The sequence below is a fragment of the Cebus imitator genome, unplaced genomic scaffold (genome assembly GCF_001604975.1).
Source record: "Cebus imitator isolate Cc_AM_T3 unplaced genomic scaffold, Cebus_imitator-1.0 Scaffold11, whole genome shotgun sequence".
Lineage (NCBI taxonomy): Eukaryota > Metazoa > Chordata > Mammalia > Primates > Cebidae > Cebus > Cebus imitator.
In genome coordinates, this window is record NW_016107326.1 from 3,733,851 (window position 1) to 3,749,137 (window position 15,287).

General features: G+C 37.6%; 1 long non-coding RNA gene across 1 annotated transcript; it reads left to right on the plus strand.

Annotated features, from left to right (window-relative positions):
* Window positions 1–6,048: 6,048 nt before the first annotated feature.
* On the plus strand, window positions 6,049–14,733 carry LOC119466865. The gene is made up of 3 exons (XR_005195367.1): window positions 6,049–6,123; window positions 12,481–12,483; window positions 14,723–14,733. It is a non-coding gene; the product is annotated as an uncharacterized LOC119466865 (long non-coding RNA).
* Window positions 14,734–15,287: the final 554 nt, after the last annotated feature.

Here is a 15,287-nt window from a genome sequence, read left to right on the forward strand (position 1 = left end):
CAGCAATGTACTATGAACAAATGAGATTTATCTCAGGAAAGCTAGATAAGTTTAACATTCCAAAATCAATGTAATTCACCTTTTAAAATGATCATTATTATTACATATTAATATGTTACTATATAATTATTATATATAATATATCCTATTGTATAATTAATATTAATATTAATAATAAATTATATTATTTTTTATCATTGTCCTTTAAAATAATAAAGAATATAAAACATACAATCATCTCAATCGATTTTTAAAAATATCTTTGACCAAATTTATCACCCATTTATGATAAAAGTACTCTTCAACCTAGGAATAGAAGAGAATGTCCTCAATCTGATAAACAGCATCTACAAAAACGTTAACCACTAACATTATACTTAACGGTGAAAGGTGAAAGGCTTCCCCCCTTATCAGGAGCCAGGCAAAGATGTCCTCTCTCAGATATCCTCTCTCACCAAATTTGCAGAACACCAAAGAAAAAGAGAAGACTATATAATAAAAGCAATCAGGGAGAAAAGATGAATCAGGACAGGGAGAAAAGATGAATCAGGAATGGCAATTATACTTACGACTTCTCGGCATCAACAATGTAACTCAAAAGACAGTGGAACCATATTTTCAACATGCTGAGAGAAAATATCTGTCAACCTAGAATTATGTTCTTGGAAAAACAATCTTTCAAGAAGAGGGGTAAAATAAAGACCTTTTCAGGCAAACAAAAGCTGAAATTGATTCTAGGAGAATCACATTAAAGAAAATTTCAAGGACAAGAAAAAGTTAAATTATATCAAAAGGAAGGTCTGAGATTCAAGGAATGATGAGCAAAGATACTGGCAAATATCAGGTAAATATAAATAAATACTGAGAATAAAACAGTAAGAATGTTTATAGGTTAAAAATAAAAGTAAGAATTTTTATAGGGTAAAAATAATAGTAAAAATACTGGACAGAAATATTGTAGAAGTTGGAAGGCTAATCAAGGTTAAAGCATTATAAGAACTTGTGTTTGCTTATTAGAAGGTAAAGTTAGTAATTAATTTTAGACTGTTAACCATGCATTTTAAGTAACTAAAGTTACTGCTAAAATAATACAAATACAGAATATAACTTCTAAACTAATACGGGAGGAAAAATAAAATAAATAATTCATAAAGAAGAAAAGAGAAGAAAAAGAATAAAGGCAGAACAAATAGAAAATATGTGACAAGATGCAATAAAATAATCCAAATATAAATAGAAAAATATTTAAGTGAAACTTGCCAATTAAAAGACAAATACTGTTAAACTGGAAAAAATATATGAAATCAACATATATGCTATTTATAAAAGGCTTATCTAAAACATAAGGATGCAGTAATTTTATTTTAAAAAACAGATTAAGCATAGCGGCTCATGCTGGTAGTCCCAGCCCTTTCGGAGGCTGAGGAGGGAGGATGATTTGAGATCAGGAGTTTGAGACCAGCCTGGGCAACATAGTGAGACCCTATCTCTACTAAAAAATCAAAAATAAAAAAAATTAGCAAGGCATGGTGGTACATGCCTGTAGTCCCAGCTGCTCAGGAGGCTGAGGCAAGAAGTTTACTTGAGCCCAGGAGTTTGAGGTTATAGTGAGCTATGATTGTGCCACTGCAATCTGTCTGGGCAACAATGCAAGACTTTTGTCTATTAAAAAAAGTATTTTAATCAAAAAAGTGAATAAAGATATGCCAGGTAAATGTAACCAAAATAATTCTAGGTAATATTAGACATATATTATACCTAATGATAAAGAGTTTATTTATTAGGAAGATACATTTCTCAGCATTTATACAACTAATAATATAGTTTCAAATAACATGAAGTAAAAAATTGACAGCTACAAGAGATATTAACAAATCTGCTATCATAGTTGAAGATTATCTAACATTTGTTTCAGTAATTAGTAGAAATAGATTGCCAGTAATAATGTAAAAAATTAGAATAGCACAATAGACAATCATGATGTATGATTCACTTGCTCTCTCTCTCTCAGAATATATATTATTTTCCAAGTATATATTTACCCATTTAAAGAAGTGACCACATGCTAGGCTTTAAGAAAACTTCAATAAATTCCAGCAGGTTGGTATTATTCAGAATATCTTATTTGGCCACTAGACAATTACATTGGAAATCAATAACAAAAAAGGTATAAAATCCTCATATCTTTAGAGATACAAAACACGCTTCTAAAGAGTTTCATAGAAGAGAGAGACTAATGGAAATTATACGATATTTAGAATAGAACAATAATAAACTAGTACATACTAAAAATATATGAGATATAGTGGTATTGGGAGTAAGTTTTATAGCCTCAAATGCTTATATTGAAAAAGAAGTAAGTCTCAAACGTATGACCTAAGCATCCAATTTATGGAGTTAGAAAAAAATAGCTGAATAATTCCCCAAAAGTAGAAGAAACAACATAATAAATATAAAAGCAGAAATGCATAAAATAAAAAACATGGTTCCAAGATAGAGAATCAAGAATCAACAAAGCTAAAAATTTGGTGTTTGACAAGACTCATAAAATAGACAACAGCAAGATTAATGAAAGAGAAAGAGAGATACATAAACTAATTAAGAATTAATATGCACATATCTCTAGAGGCTGGAGAGAGTAAACAGATTATAAGATATGAACTAATTTGAGACAATTAGTTTGAAAACCTAGAGGAAAGGAATACATCCTATTATGAGCTGAACTGTGTTCCCTCCAAATCCATATGTTAAAGTCCTAACCCCTTGTTCCTCAGAATATGCCTGTATTTGACAATACGGTCTTTAAAGAGGACATTAAGGATAAATGAGATCATTAGGGTGGGCCGAAATCCAATAGGACCGATATCATAAAGGAGATAAGGACATAGATACACACAGAGGAAAGACCGAGTGACAACACAGGAAGAAGGTGGCCAACTACAAGCCAAAGAGAGCAGCCGCAGGAGAAGCCAACCCTGCCGACACCTTCATCTCGGACTTCCAGCCTCCAGAATTGTGAGGAAACACATTTCTGTTTTTTCGGCCATGCAATTTGTGGCACTTTGTTATGGCAGTCCTAGCAAACTAACATACAAACCTAGAAAAAGTCAGTCATATAAAATATATAATATATAAAAATATTTTAAAAACTAAATCTGTAATTTAAAAGTCTTGTGTGGCCAGGAGAGGTGGCTCAGGCCTGTAATCCCAGCACTTTGAGAGGCCTAGGCATGCAAATCACAGTGTTAGGAGCTCGAGAGCAGCCTGTTCAACATGGTGAGACCCCGTCTCTACTAAAAACACAAAAATTAGCCACATGTGGCAGCAGGCACCTGTAATCCCAGCTACTCAGGAGGCTGAGGCAGGAGAATCACTTGAACCTGGAAGGCAGAGGTTACAGCAAGCCAAGACCATGCCACTGCACTCCAGCCTGGGCTACAGAGCAAGACTCCATTTCGAAAACAAATAAATTAATTATATTAAATTAAATTAAAGCCTGGTGACACAAAAAACAACAGATTCAAGTGATTAGTTCTAGCTTGACCAAATAGTCAAGAAACAAACAATTTCAGTTTTTTCCAGGGGATGGAAAAGAGAGTGTGAGGCTAGCCTGACATAGATTTTAAAATCTTGAACAAAATATAAGCTAACCAAATGCAAAATGTCTAAAGATAACACTCTGTTGATTAACATATTGGGTTAATCCTGGGAATTCAAGGTCAATTAATATAATTCACCACTGTAATAGATTTTTAAAGGTGAAAATTAAATAATGCAGAAACATCATTTGATAACATTCAATGTCCATTTATGATAAAAATTCAGCAAGCTGAGAATAGAAAACAACGTTCTTATAAAAGACATCTCACTGTTGTCTACTTTATTAGTCTTCTGAAAGGCCCAACCTTTGGCTGGGTTGATTCTCTTCACTGGAACTACGTTTTTTATTCTATGCATTTATGCTTTTATGACTTTCTCTGTAAAAAACATCCTCAAAAAAAAAAAAAAAACTCTGAGAAGACATCAAAAGTAATTATGAAATGTTGAAAACATTCTCTTTAAGAGCAGAAATACAACAAGAATATCCTCTATCACCCTTTCTCTAGATTGTTTGGAAAGCCTAACCATGATTAAGAAAACCAAAAAAAAAAAAAGAGAGAGAGAGAGAGAGAAAGAGAGAAACATGGAAGAATCTAATAGAAAGGAACAAAGCTGTCATTATTTCCAAAGTGATACAACAGTCTACAAAGAAAAGGAATCTGTAAAAAAACTATCATAATTATTAAAATTGTATAGCATGTTTGCTAAATAATATCAATTCACAAAAACCAATATTGTAAGGTATTGCAACATAAACATATCATTTACAATCATAATAAAAACATAATACTTAGGATAAAACCTACCAAAGGATGTTCAAAACCTTCATGGGCTGCATTTTATTTTATCTTTTAAAAAATTGCTGAGGCCAGGCGCAGTGGCTCACGCATGTAATCCCAGCACTTTGGGAGGCCAGGGAGGGTTGATCACCTGAGTTCAGGAGTTTGAGACCAGCATGACGAACATGGAGAAACCCCGTCTCTAGTAAAAATGCAAAATTAGCCGGGCGTGGTGGCCCACACCTGTAATCCCAGCTACTCGGGAGGCTGAGGCAGGAGAATGTCTTGAACCTGGGAGATGGAGGTTACAGTGAGCCAAGATCGTGCCATTCTACTCCAACCTGGGCAACAAGAGCGAAACTCCGTCTCAAAAAAAAAAAAATTGCTTATATAAAAGGTGCATAACATGACATTTTGACATAAATATACACAGTGAAATGATTACTACATTCAAGCAAATTAATACACTCAGCATCTCATATAGGTTCCTTTTTTTGTGGTAAAAGCACATGAAATCAGATGTGAGGGCGATCTGGCTGCGAGATCTGTCACCCCATTGATCACCAGGGTTGATTCGGCTGATCTAGCAGGCTAGGCGGGTGTCCCCTTCCTCCCTCAATGCTCCATGTGCATCCCTCCCGAAGCTGCACGCTCAGTCGAAGAGGATGACCAACCCCGATAGAGGAGGACCGGTCTTCGGTCAAGGGTATACGAGTAGCTGCGCTCCCCTGCTAGAACCCCCAAACAAGCTCTCAAAAGCACATGAAATCTATACATATAATGAAAGGAGATCCTTACATTTGAGATAACAGATGAGCCGGGAAGAGACTGTGCTAATTGAAATAATTCAGGCACAGAAAGATAAATACTGCATAATCTCATGCATAGTTGAAATCTTTTTTAAAAAGTCGAACACATAGAAACAGAGTAGAAAGGTGGTTTCCGGGAGTGGAAGGAGGGCGAGGAAATGAGAGATGTAAGCCAAAGGATTGAAAGTTACAAAGGATAAAAAAGTCTATAGATGTAACATACACCATGAGAACTATAGTTAATAACATTGTCTTGTATACTGGAAATTTGCTAAGAGGGTAGATTTTATGGGCTGCATTTTAACAGGATTTATAGGTGATCTGTATGCACAGTATAATTTGAGAACAAGTTTTTTAGTGCAGTGGCTTTATCCTTAGTTGCACATTATAATCAAAACTTTATACACACACACACACACACACACACCCATACACACACATATTCCTGGACTCTCCTCATTCTAATGTGTAATAGAATTGGCATCAGTATATCAATATGGTTCAAAGGCTCTCCGGGTGATTCTCATCTAAACCATTACTCAACAGAGTGACAGTAGAATGTTGGAGAGAGTAGAATGCTTGGACAAAGGCACATGGGGGCTTCCAAGATACTAGTAATATTCTATTTTTTCATTTGGGTGATGGATATATTGGCACACTAGTCTTTATATCATACACATATGTTTATACATTTTGTAGCATTTTAAATTTCAGTGTAGCACAATTAAATACCTCCTTAACAGGAGTAGTGTAGTTTTATTATTTAGTCATCTCATTACTTCCCTAATGCTGGGGACACATTACTATGCTGTCTTTCTTAATCATCACAGAAATTACGGATGGCCTGAAGTCATTCTACCTGATATGGTTTGGCTGTGTCCCCACCCAAATCTCATCTTGAATTGTAGTTGCTATAATCCTCACATGTTGTGAGAGTGACCCAATAGGAGGTAATTTAATCATGGGGGAGGTTACCCTCATGCTGTTCTCTTAATAGTGAGTGAGTTCTCACAAGATCTGACGGTTTTATAAGGAGCTTTTCCTGCTTTTGCTCGGCACTTCCCCTTGATGCTGCCATGTGAAGAAGGGCATGTTTGCTTCCCCTTCTGCCATGATTGTCCTGAGGCCTCCCCATCCATGAGGAACTGTGAGTCAATTAAACTTCTTTCCTTTATGAATTACCCAGTCTTGGGTATGTCTTTACTAGCAGTGTGAGGACGGACTAATATACTACTCATCATATAAAGTTAAGCAACATCAGAAACAAAACTTGAATAGGAGTCTGCCATTTTGAACAAATGAATCCATCACAGGATTGAGGGACCTGAATGGCACATTCCAGATTTCACAGGATCAGCTTTTGCCAATACAAACCTGGCCAAGACTTTGGCTAATTAGAAAGTGCACTTTAACACTAGTGGGTTTTTTTTCCTTTCTGGCAAATAAAAACTCTCATCAGCAGGTTTTCCCAACAGCCTCTAGAAACTTTGGCAGTCTTCACATACTCCAATAATAGCAACAACCATAAGCAACTATTTGAACTTGGAATTTAAGGCTCAATGTTCAAATTACTTTATCATAACAATGGAAGAAATCATATTTATGTCACAGTAGCTTTTGAAGGAAAAGTAGCCTGTGACTCTATGCAAATAAAATGTACCTGCAAAGAAATCTTATTTTCTGCACTTAATTTTAATTGCAGGGAAATTGCTGTCTTCATAGAGTCTATTACAGACATACAATGGACCTGCCCCACCTTTGAGAGGTCTCCAGTGTCTTCTTCTTTTCAAGGTTGCTTTTCAGGCCTCATAATGTTGAGAGAGGTGTCACGAGGAGAATTCACAACCCCTGAGCAAACGGGCAAAGCTACAAGTACCCAGTAGAGCTGCTCAAATGTTACTGCAACCAGAAGTCCTCCATAACTGAGTGGGAAGCTTCTAGTAACCAGGAACAAAACACTTAGGAATTATTACAGGTTTCTTGGAAATCAGTGATTTTTTTTTTTTTTTTTTTTTTTTTAGAGATGCAAGTTTCACTCTGTCACCCAGGCTGGAGTACAGTGGCACAGTTACAGCTCACTGCAGCCCCAAACTCCTAAGCTCAAGGGATCCTCCTGCCTCAGCCTCCTGAGTAGCTGGGGCTGCAGGAGCTACATGTCTGGCTAACTTAAAAAACATTTTTTTTTTTTTGTAGAGACAAGGTCTTGCTTTGTTGCCCAAGCTGGTCTCGAACTCCTGACTTCAAGTGATCGTCTCACCTCAGCATCCCAAAGTGCTAGGATTATAGGCACGAGCCACCATGCTCAGCCAAATTATTGGATTCTTTAAATAAGCCAGAATTAGAAGGAGTCATCGGTGTTTAACAACAGCATAGTACTAAAGTACTGAATCACAAAATTATAAAGCCCTAAGCTAACTTAGAGAAAGAGCTCAAATGTCCTTAGGGAAGCTGTGTCTCTGAGAGGCTAAAAGATTCTCTTAAAGTCAGACAGCAAGTTTGTGACTAGATCAGGGTGAGAATCCAGGTCTCCTAAGTCTCCTTGAACTATCACTACTACAAAGACTCAAGAAATCGAGTATCAATGAACTGAATTAGGAGTTCATAGGGCTTCTTGTTTGGTTGGAAATTTTATTTTTTATCTGGAGATATCTAGGTTAATGATATCTACTCTTTTACTGTCTATGGTTTAACATTTAAGACTACTCACATTATTTCACTGAAATAGGGTCCTTCACAAGAAACAGTGCTCACTGGGTATCTCTCACCTGCTAACTGGCTATCCAGATAGCTATTGTTTAGAGACTAGATTTGGCAATCAATGCCATTGTAAAAAGTATAATCTATTTTAAATATTCAATCTACAGAATCATTTTATGCTCGAAAAATATTTTAATGTAATGCTCAATTAAAAAGTAACATAGATTTAAGGTACAAAAATGGGGGTGGGGAAAATACTGTAGTTCCTTAAAAATTAAACATAGAATTACAATATGATCCAACTATTACCCTTCTGAGTATATACCCAAAATAACTGAAAGCAGGAACTCAAATAGATACTTATACACCATTGGTGCATAGCAGCATTATTTACAACAGCCAAAAGATGGAAAAAACACAAATGTCCATCCACAGATGAATGGATAGACAAAATGTGGTACATATAATATACACAGTGAAATATTATTCACTTTTAAAAAGTAATGAAAGGGAAGATGGCAAAGTAAGAAGCACCAAGATTCTGTCTCCCCATGTAGACAATAATTGCCCTGACAGAATCTGTCTGATATAATCCTTTTGGAACTCTAGAGTCTATTGAAGGCTTGCAACTTCCAGAGGAGGCTTTGGATGGTAAATTGATGTTAATTTTAGCCAATTTAAGCCAGATCTATCACAGGCAAATGTCCACATGTTCCTAAAGTAACTTGCACACAGCTTATAGAAGCCAGAGTAGGCAAAAAGGATCCTGTCTTCCAAATATCAGGGATATGTGCTCTAACCACTGATTGCTCTAATCACTGACTGCTATTTCTGACTACAGAGCTGCAGACAAAGAGGTGACAGCCATTGTTTTTGCATTGCCCTCCATTACTGCAAATCCCTCCTCCTCTGGCTGAAGTGACTTTCAGGGGATTTAAGGGCCAACATTCTCCCCGACCCCTTCATTTTGCTCTTTATTTTTCTCATTTGGGAGCCAGACATCAATGACTAAATGCAACTGAATATATGGGAAACAGTAGAAAATGGCCATGCATGCCCAGGGAAAGGCACAGGCTCAGGAAAGACCTGAGGATCTCTTAAGTATATACTTCAGGCTTATCTTTGGCATGGAGACAGCTTAAAACACTTTAAAAAACAAAAACAGTAATAAAAACCAAGCAAACATGGGTAAGCAGACACTATGAAGAAACTGCATCAACTAGTGTGCAAAATAAGCAGCTAGTATCATGACGGCCGGATCAAATTCATACAAAGCAATATCAACCCTAAATGTAAAAGGATTAATGCCCCAATTAAAAGACACAGACTGGCAAATTGGATAAAGAGTCAAGACTCATTGGTGTGCTATATTCAAGAGACCCATCTCACGTGCAAAGACACACAAAGGCTCAAAACAAAGGGATGGAGGAAAATTTACCAAGCAAATGGAAAGCAGAAAAAAACAGGGGTTATAATCCCAGTTTCTGACAAAACAGACATTAAACTAACAAATATCCAAAAAGACAAAGAAGGACATTATATAATGGTAAAGGAATCAACTCAACAAGATGAGCTAACTATAATAAATATAATAAAACTATATGTACCCAAAACAGGAGCACCCAGATTTATAAAACAAGTTCTTAGAGACCTACAAAGAGCCTTAGATTCCCACACAATGATAATGAGGGACTCTGACACCCCACTGTCAATATTAGACAGATCATGAAGACAGAAAATTAACAAGGATATTCAGGACTTGAACTCAACTCTGGATCAAGTGGACCTGATAGATATGTACAGAACTCTCCACCCCAAAACAACAGAATGTACATTCTTCTCAGTGCTACAAGGGGAGGGACAGCATCAGGATAAACAGCTAATGCATGAGGGGCTTAATACCTAGGTGGTGAGTTGACAGGTGCAGCAAACTACCATGGCACACATTTACCTATGTAACAAACTTGTATGTTCTGCACATGTATCCCAGAACTTAAAATAAAATTTAAATATTACTAAAAAGAAGGGGACAGAGGAAAAACAATCAATGTAATATGCCGTATTAACAGAATGAATAACAAAAACACATGATCATCTCAATTGATGTAGAACAAGTATTTGACATAATTTAACACCCTTTAATGATAAAAACACTAAATAAATTTGGAATAGAGGAAAAGTATCTCCAAATAATAAAAGCCACATATGAAAATCCACAGTGAATACCATACTTAACAGTGAAAGACTAAAAGCTATTCCTCTAAGATTAGAAACAAAGCATAGATATCTACTTTCTCCACTTCTATTCATCATAATACTGGAAGTTCTAGTCAGAGCAATCATTCAGGAAAAATAAATAAAAGACATTCAAACTGGAAAGGAAGAAGTAAAATTATCTTTGCAGATGATATAATTTTATATGCAGAAAGCCCTAAAGATTCCACACACACAAAGTTGAGTTAATCAATTAATTCAACAAAGTAGCAAGACACCTTTGTGTCTTTTGCATGTTGACTTTTCAACATGCAAAAAATCAGTTGCATTTTTATACACTTACAATAAATGATCTGAAAAGGAAATTGTGAAAATAATATTTACAATAGCATCAAAAAGAATGAAATACTTGGGAATTAACTTCACCAACAAGGTAAAAGATTTGTACAATGAAAACTACAAATGCTGCTGAAAGAACATTTAAAAGGCATATGTAAATGGAAACTTTTACTTGTTCATGAAGTGACAGATTTAATATTGTTAGGATAGCAACACTATTCAAAGCAATCTCTATTTTAAAAATCCTTTTTTTATTTTGCAAAAATCCCTTTTTTTTTTTTTGCAGAAATAGAAAAACCCATCCTAAAATTCATGAAATTTCAAGGGATCCCAAACTGACAAAACAATCTTGAAAAAGAGCAAAGCTGAAGGATTCACATTTCCTGATTTGAAAACTTACTACAAAGCTATAATAATCAAACAGTATGGTACCAATATAAAGACAGAAGTATGGACCAGTGGAATTGAATAGAAAGCCCAGAAATAAACCTGCACATTTATGGTCAAATGATTTGTTTACAAAGGTGCCAAGACCCCTCAATGGGGAAAAGATAGTCTTTTCAAGAAATGGTGCAGGGAAAACTGGATAGTCATCCAGTTAATATATCCTTAATATCCAGGATATATTAAGAATTCCTGAAACTCAACAACAATTTTTAAAACACAGACAATCCACCTCAAAAGTAGGCAAAAAAGGCTGGGCTCAGTGGCTTAGGCACTTTGGGAGGCTGAGGTGGGTGGATCACTTGAGGCCAGGAGTTTGAGACCAGGCTGGCCAACATAGTGAAACCCAGTCTCTACTAAAAATACAAAAATTAGCTGGGTGTGGTGGCACATGCCTGTAATCCTAGCTACTCGGGAGGTTGAGGTGGGAGAATCACTTGAACCTGGGAGGTGGAGGTTGCAGTGAGCCAAGATCATGCCAATGCACTCCAGCCTGGATGACAGAGTAAGATTCTGTCGCAAANAAAAAAAAAAAAAGAGAAAAAAAAAAAGGCAAAAAACTTAAATGATTTAAATGGACATTTCATCAAAGAAGATATACAAATAGCCGACAAGTATATGAAAAAATGTTTAACATCTCTAATCCTTAGAAAATGCAAATCAAAACAACTATAAGATACCACCTCACATCTATTAGGAGGGCTACTATCAAACAAACAGAAAATACTAAGTGTTGGTGAAGATGTGGAGAGGTTGGAAACAAGTGCATTATTGGTGGGAATGTAAAATGGTGCAGTCCCTGTAGGAAACAGTATGGCAGTTCCTCAAAAAATTAAGACTAGATTACTGTATGATCCAACAATTTCACTTCTGAGTACTAAAAGCAGAGTCTCAAAAAGGTATTTGCACACCCATGTTCATAACAGCATTGTTCACAATAGCTAAAATTTGGAAGCAACCCAAGTGTCCACTGATGAATGGATGAATGAATAATCAAAATGTAGTATATACATACAGTGGAATATTCCACAGCCTTATAAAGGAAAGAAATTCTGACATAGGCCACAACACACGTGAATCTTGAGGACATTATGCTAATCAAATTAAGCCAATCATAAAAAGAAAAATCCTGTGTGATTCCACTGATATGATGTATTAATACTTAGGAGCTGTCAATGTCATAGACACAAGGATAGAATAGTGGTTGTCAGGAGCTGAGGGTAGGCGGGGATTGGGAGTTTAATGGGTACAGAGTTTCTGTTTTACAAGGTAAAAAAGTTATGGAGATGAATGGTGGTCATGGTTGCATAACACGATGCATATATTTAATGCCACTGAGCTATACACGTAAAAATGGTAAGACGGTCAATTTTATGCATGTGTATTTTAGCACAGTTTTTAAATCAGAGGAAAATGAAATTCTGATACATGCTACAACATGGATGAACCTTGAAGACGTCATGCTAAGTGAAATAAGCCAGACACTAAAGGACAAATGTTGTATAATTCCTCTTTCATAAGGTTCCTAGAAATAGTCAAACTCATAGAAACAGAAAGTAGAACAGTGGTTGCCCGGGGCTGAGAGGAGGGAGAAATAGGGAGTTAGTGTTCAAGGGGTACGGAGGATTGTTGTTGTTGTTTTGAGATGGAGTCTCACTCTGTCACCCAGGCTGGAGTGCAGCAGTGTAATCTCAGTTCACTGTAACCTCCACCTCCTGGGTTCAAGTGATTCTCCTGCCTCAGCCTCCCGAATAGCTGGGACTACAGGCACGTGCTACCACACCTGGGCTAATTTTTTTGTATGTTTAGTAGAGATGAGGTTTCACCATGTTGGCCAGACTGGTCTCGAACTCTCGACCTTGTGATCTGCCCTCCTCAGCCTCCCAAAGTGCTGGGAGTACAGGTGTGAGCCATCGCGCCTGGTAGGTGTGGAGTTTTAACTGGAGCTAATGAAAAAGTTCAGGAGATGGATGGTGGTCATCATTGCACAACAATGCGATTGTACTTACTACCTCTGGATGGTACAAGGAAACATCAGTAAAATGGTAAATTTTATGTAATATATATTGTAGCACAATAAAAAAGAAGAATTTCCAGCTCACATTTGGAGTTGGTGCAGAAGAAGACATTTTGGTGAAACAATAAATTCTTAGGAAGGGCTCAATTCCAAAGAAACAGGTATTTCACTACACCCTTAATTGTGTGGCTCCTTCTCAAAAGCTCAGAAGGAGCTGATGTCACAATGTAAAGCATTCCGTCCACCACAGTGCCGAAGCATTGCAAGGAAAGCACTGTTATCTTGATCTCTCTGCCTGAACAAATCTTCTTCTAATGTTTGTTGTCACAGTTTGATGAATGCCCCCAGCCAGCCAGCTACCCTACGTGGCTGTGTAAACTCCTCGTCTTGCCCTCGACCCCAGGGCTGACCTGGCGCGTTAGTGACTCCTGGCTGAGGTAAACGGTACGGCACGGTGGTAATGGCAACTGTCAGATCCTTCCCTTTTATCTCCCTCCATCCACTGTGAAGCATCTCTCCCCAGCTCCCTCCTACCAGGCATCAAATACCCAGATAAAGGGGAAAGGAGTTATCAGAAGCACTGTGTGCCCCCTGTAAGAAATCCAATTATTTATTGTCACTGGAAACATTTTCTTTTAAGCGTGTTAGTGAGTGACCTAAATGCATAGTTTTCCTCCTACTATTAGCATAGCTCTTCCTCTGTCCCACATTTTAAAATCTGAAACAGTCCTCTCCCTCCTTCAAGATAAAGACAAAAGTTAGTGGAAACACGGTATGCCCAGTTACAACACAGAGAAGACACAGGATATTGGAGCCCTGTTCTTTAGTTACTGGTTTTTGCTTTAAAAAAAAAAAAAAAAAAAAGTCTCCTAGGACTCCCACTGATGTAATTTTAAAATGAGAGGTGAGCGGCACTGTTATTCCAGAGGATGCCTGCCTCAGGTTCTGCTCTGTCAAGGGCAGAGAAGTAACACAAAAGAATTCAGTCATTGCAGCCACTTCCTCAGTCCCCTGTATGAGTGACAAGACAGACCCCTGAGCTCACAGGAGTAAAGCCTCAAACCCCACTTTGGTGGAAGAATCTTTAGGTAGACCTAATGATTAGCTTCGTTTTCCGAAAAGCCTTCAACCTCCCCCACCCTTGGTGCCAATTACGGGAGAGCATTTGGGGAATAACACACATGTCCCAGACCAATAGTGTCCCCAGGGGAGCTGTGACTTGGATAGATGGAAGGGTCTTTGAATCCTTGCTCTAGAAAGTGTTTCCACTTCAGGTGTCCCAAGCTGCTTAGGGAAAGGAGCTACTGTTCATTTCCTTGAAGCCTTTTTGCCATTGCCATGTGTGAGATTAATCTACCAGTGAAGTTTCTAAGGAGTTGGAGGACAAAAGGTCGGGATGAAAATCTAGCAACAGATTCCACTTATTGGCTGTGGTCTGCGCCTTCTCTGAACTTCCATGTTCAGAAAGAACTAGAGACACCTGGGGCTCCAGGTCATTTCCCCATGATGGTCCCAGACCAATAGCAGATGCAGCAATCCTCTGAACAGCCACTCACATCTCTTGGGCCTCCCCTCTTCCATTTGCCCAGTGGTCAACCTTGTTTTCATTAGCACCCCTATAACCAGCCTTTTTTAGACACATTTGTTCCTAATCACCCCCTCCATGAGATGCCAATAGCACAGGCCTGCTGGATATCTGTTTGTGTACTAGACTGGTGCTTTACAGCAAGAGAAAGATCCCTGCCTCTTCCCAAGAACCAATTTTTGCCCCACTGTGGACAATATGGCCCTCATTGAAAACGCATGCCCTAATGTCTTTGGAGAGCCAGTTGGAATAGGCATGACTTGAAGATGGCGCTGTAGCGGGGCATTTTCCCATGACCAGTCTGGCAGAATGGGAAAAACACTAAATCTGGGCTCAGAAAGGTTAGGTCTGCACGCCAGCTCTGCCTGCCTCTCTCAGGACCAGCAGGCTAAATTTACGAAATACCCATATTCCTTGAAGTCTCAGTACCCTCATCTATAAAATGGAGATCATGTCTGTCTTCAGATTGTAGTGAGAATTAAGGATAATATGTGTATTACAGCAACAAGCACCCACCATATTGTGTGCTTAGCAAATCCTGAGTTCTCATCTCTCTCTCTCTTCCCTTTAGTTGCTGTCAAAAATATCATATTCTGGTTTACAAGAGCTAGTTTGTATTCTTTAGCAAGATTTTGCTTCCCTTTCCAGAGACATACTGGATTGAAAACTAATTTGCAAACGAATGTAGAATATGTTGCTACTATAGCTTGTGTGTAAATGTTAATATCAGGAGGCAGTAAACCTAATCATACATCAAGGGGAAATAAAAAGTTACACACATACTCAAACTTTACAGCTCCCTG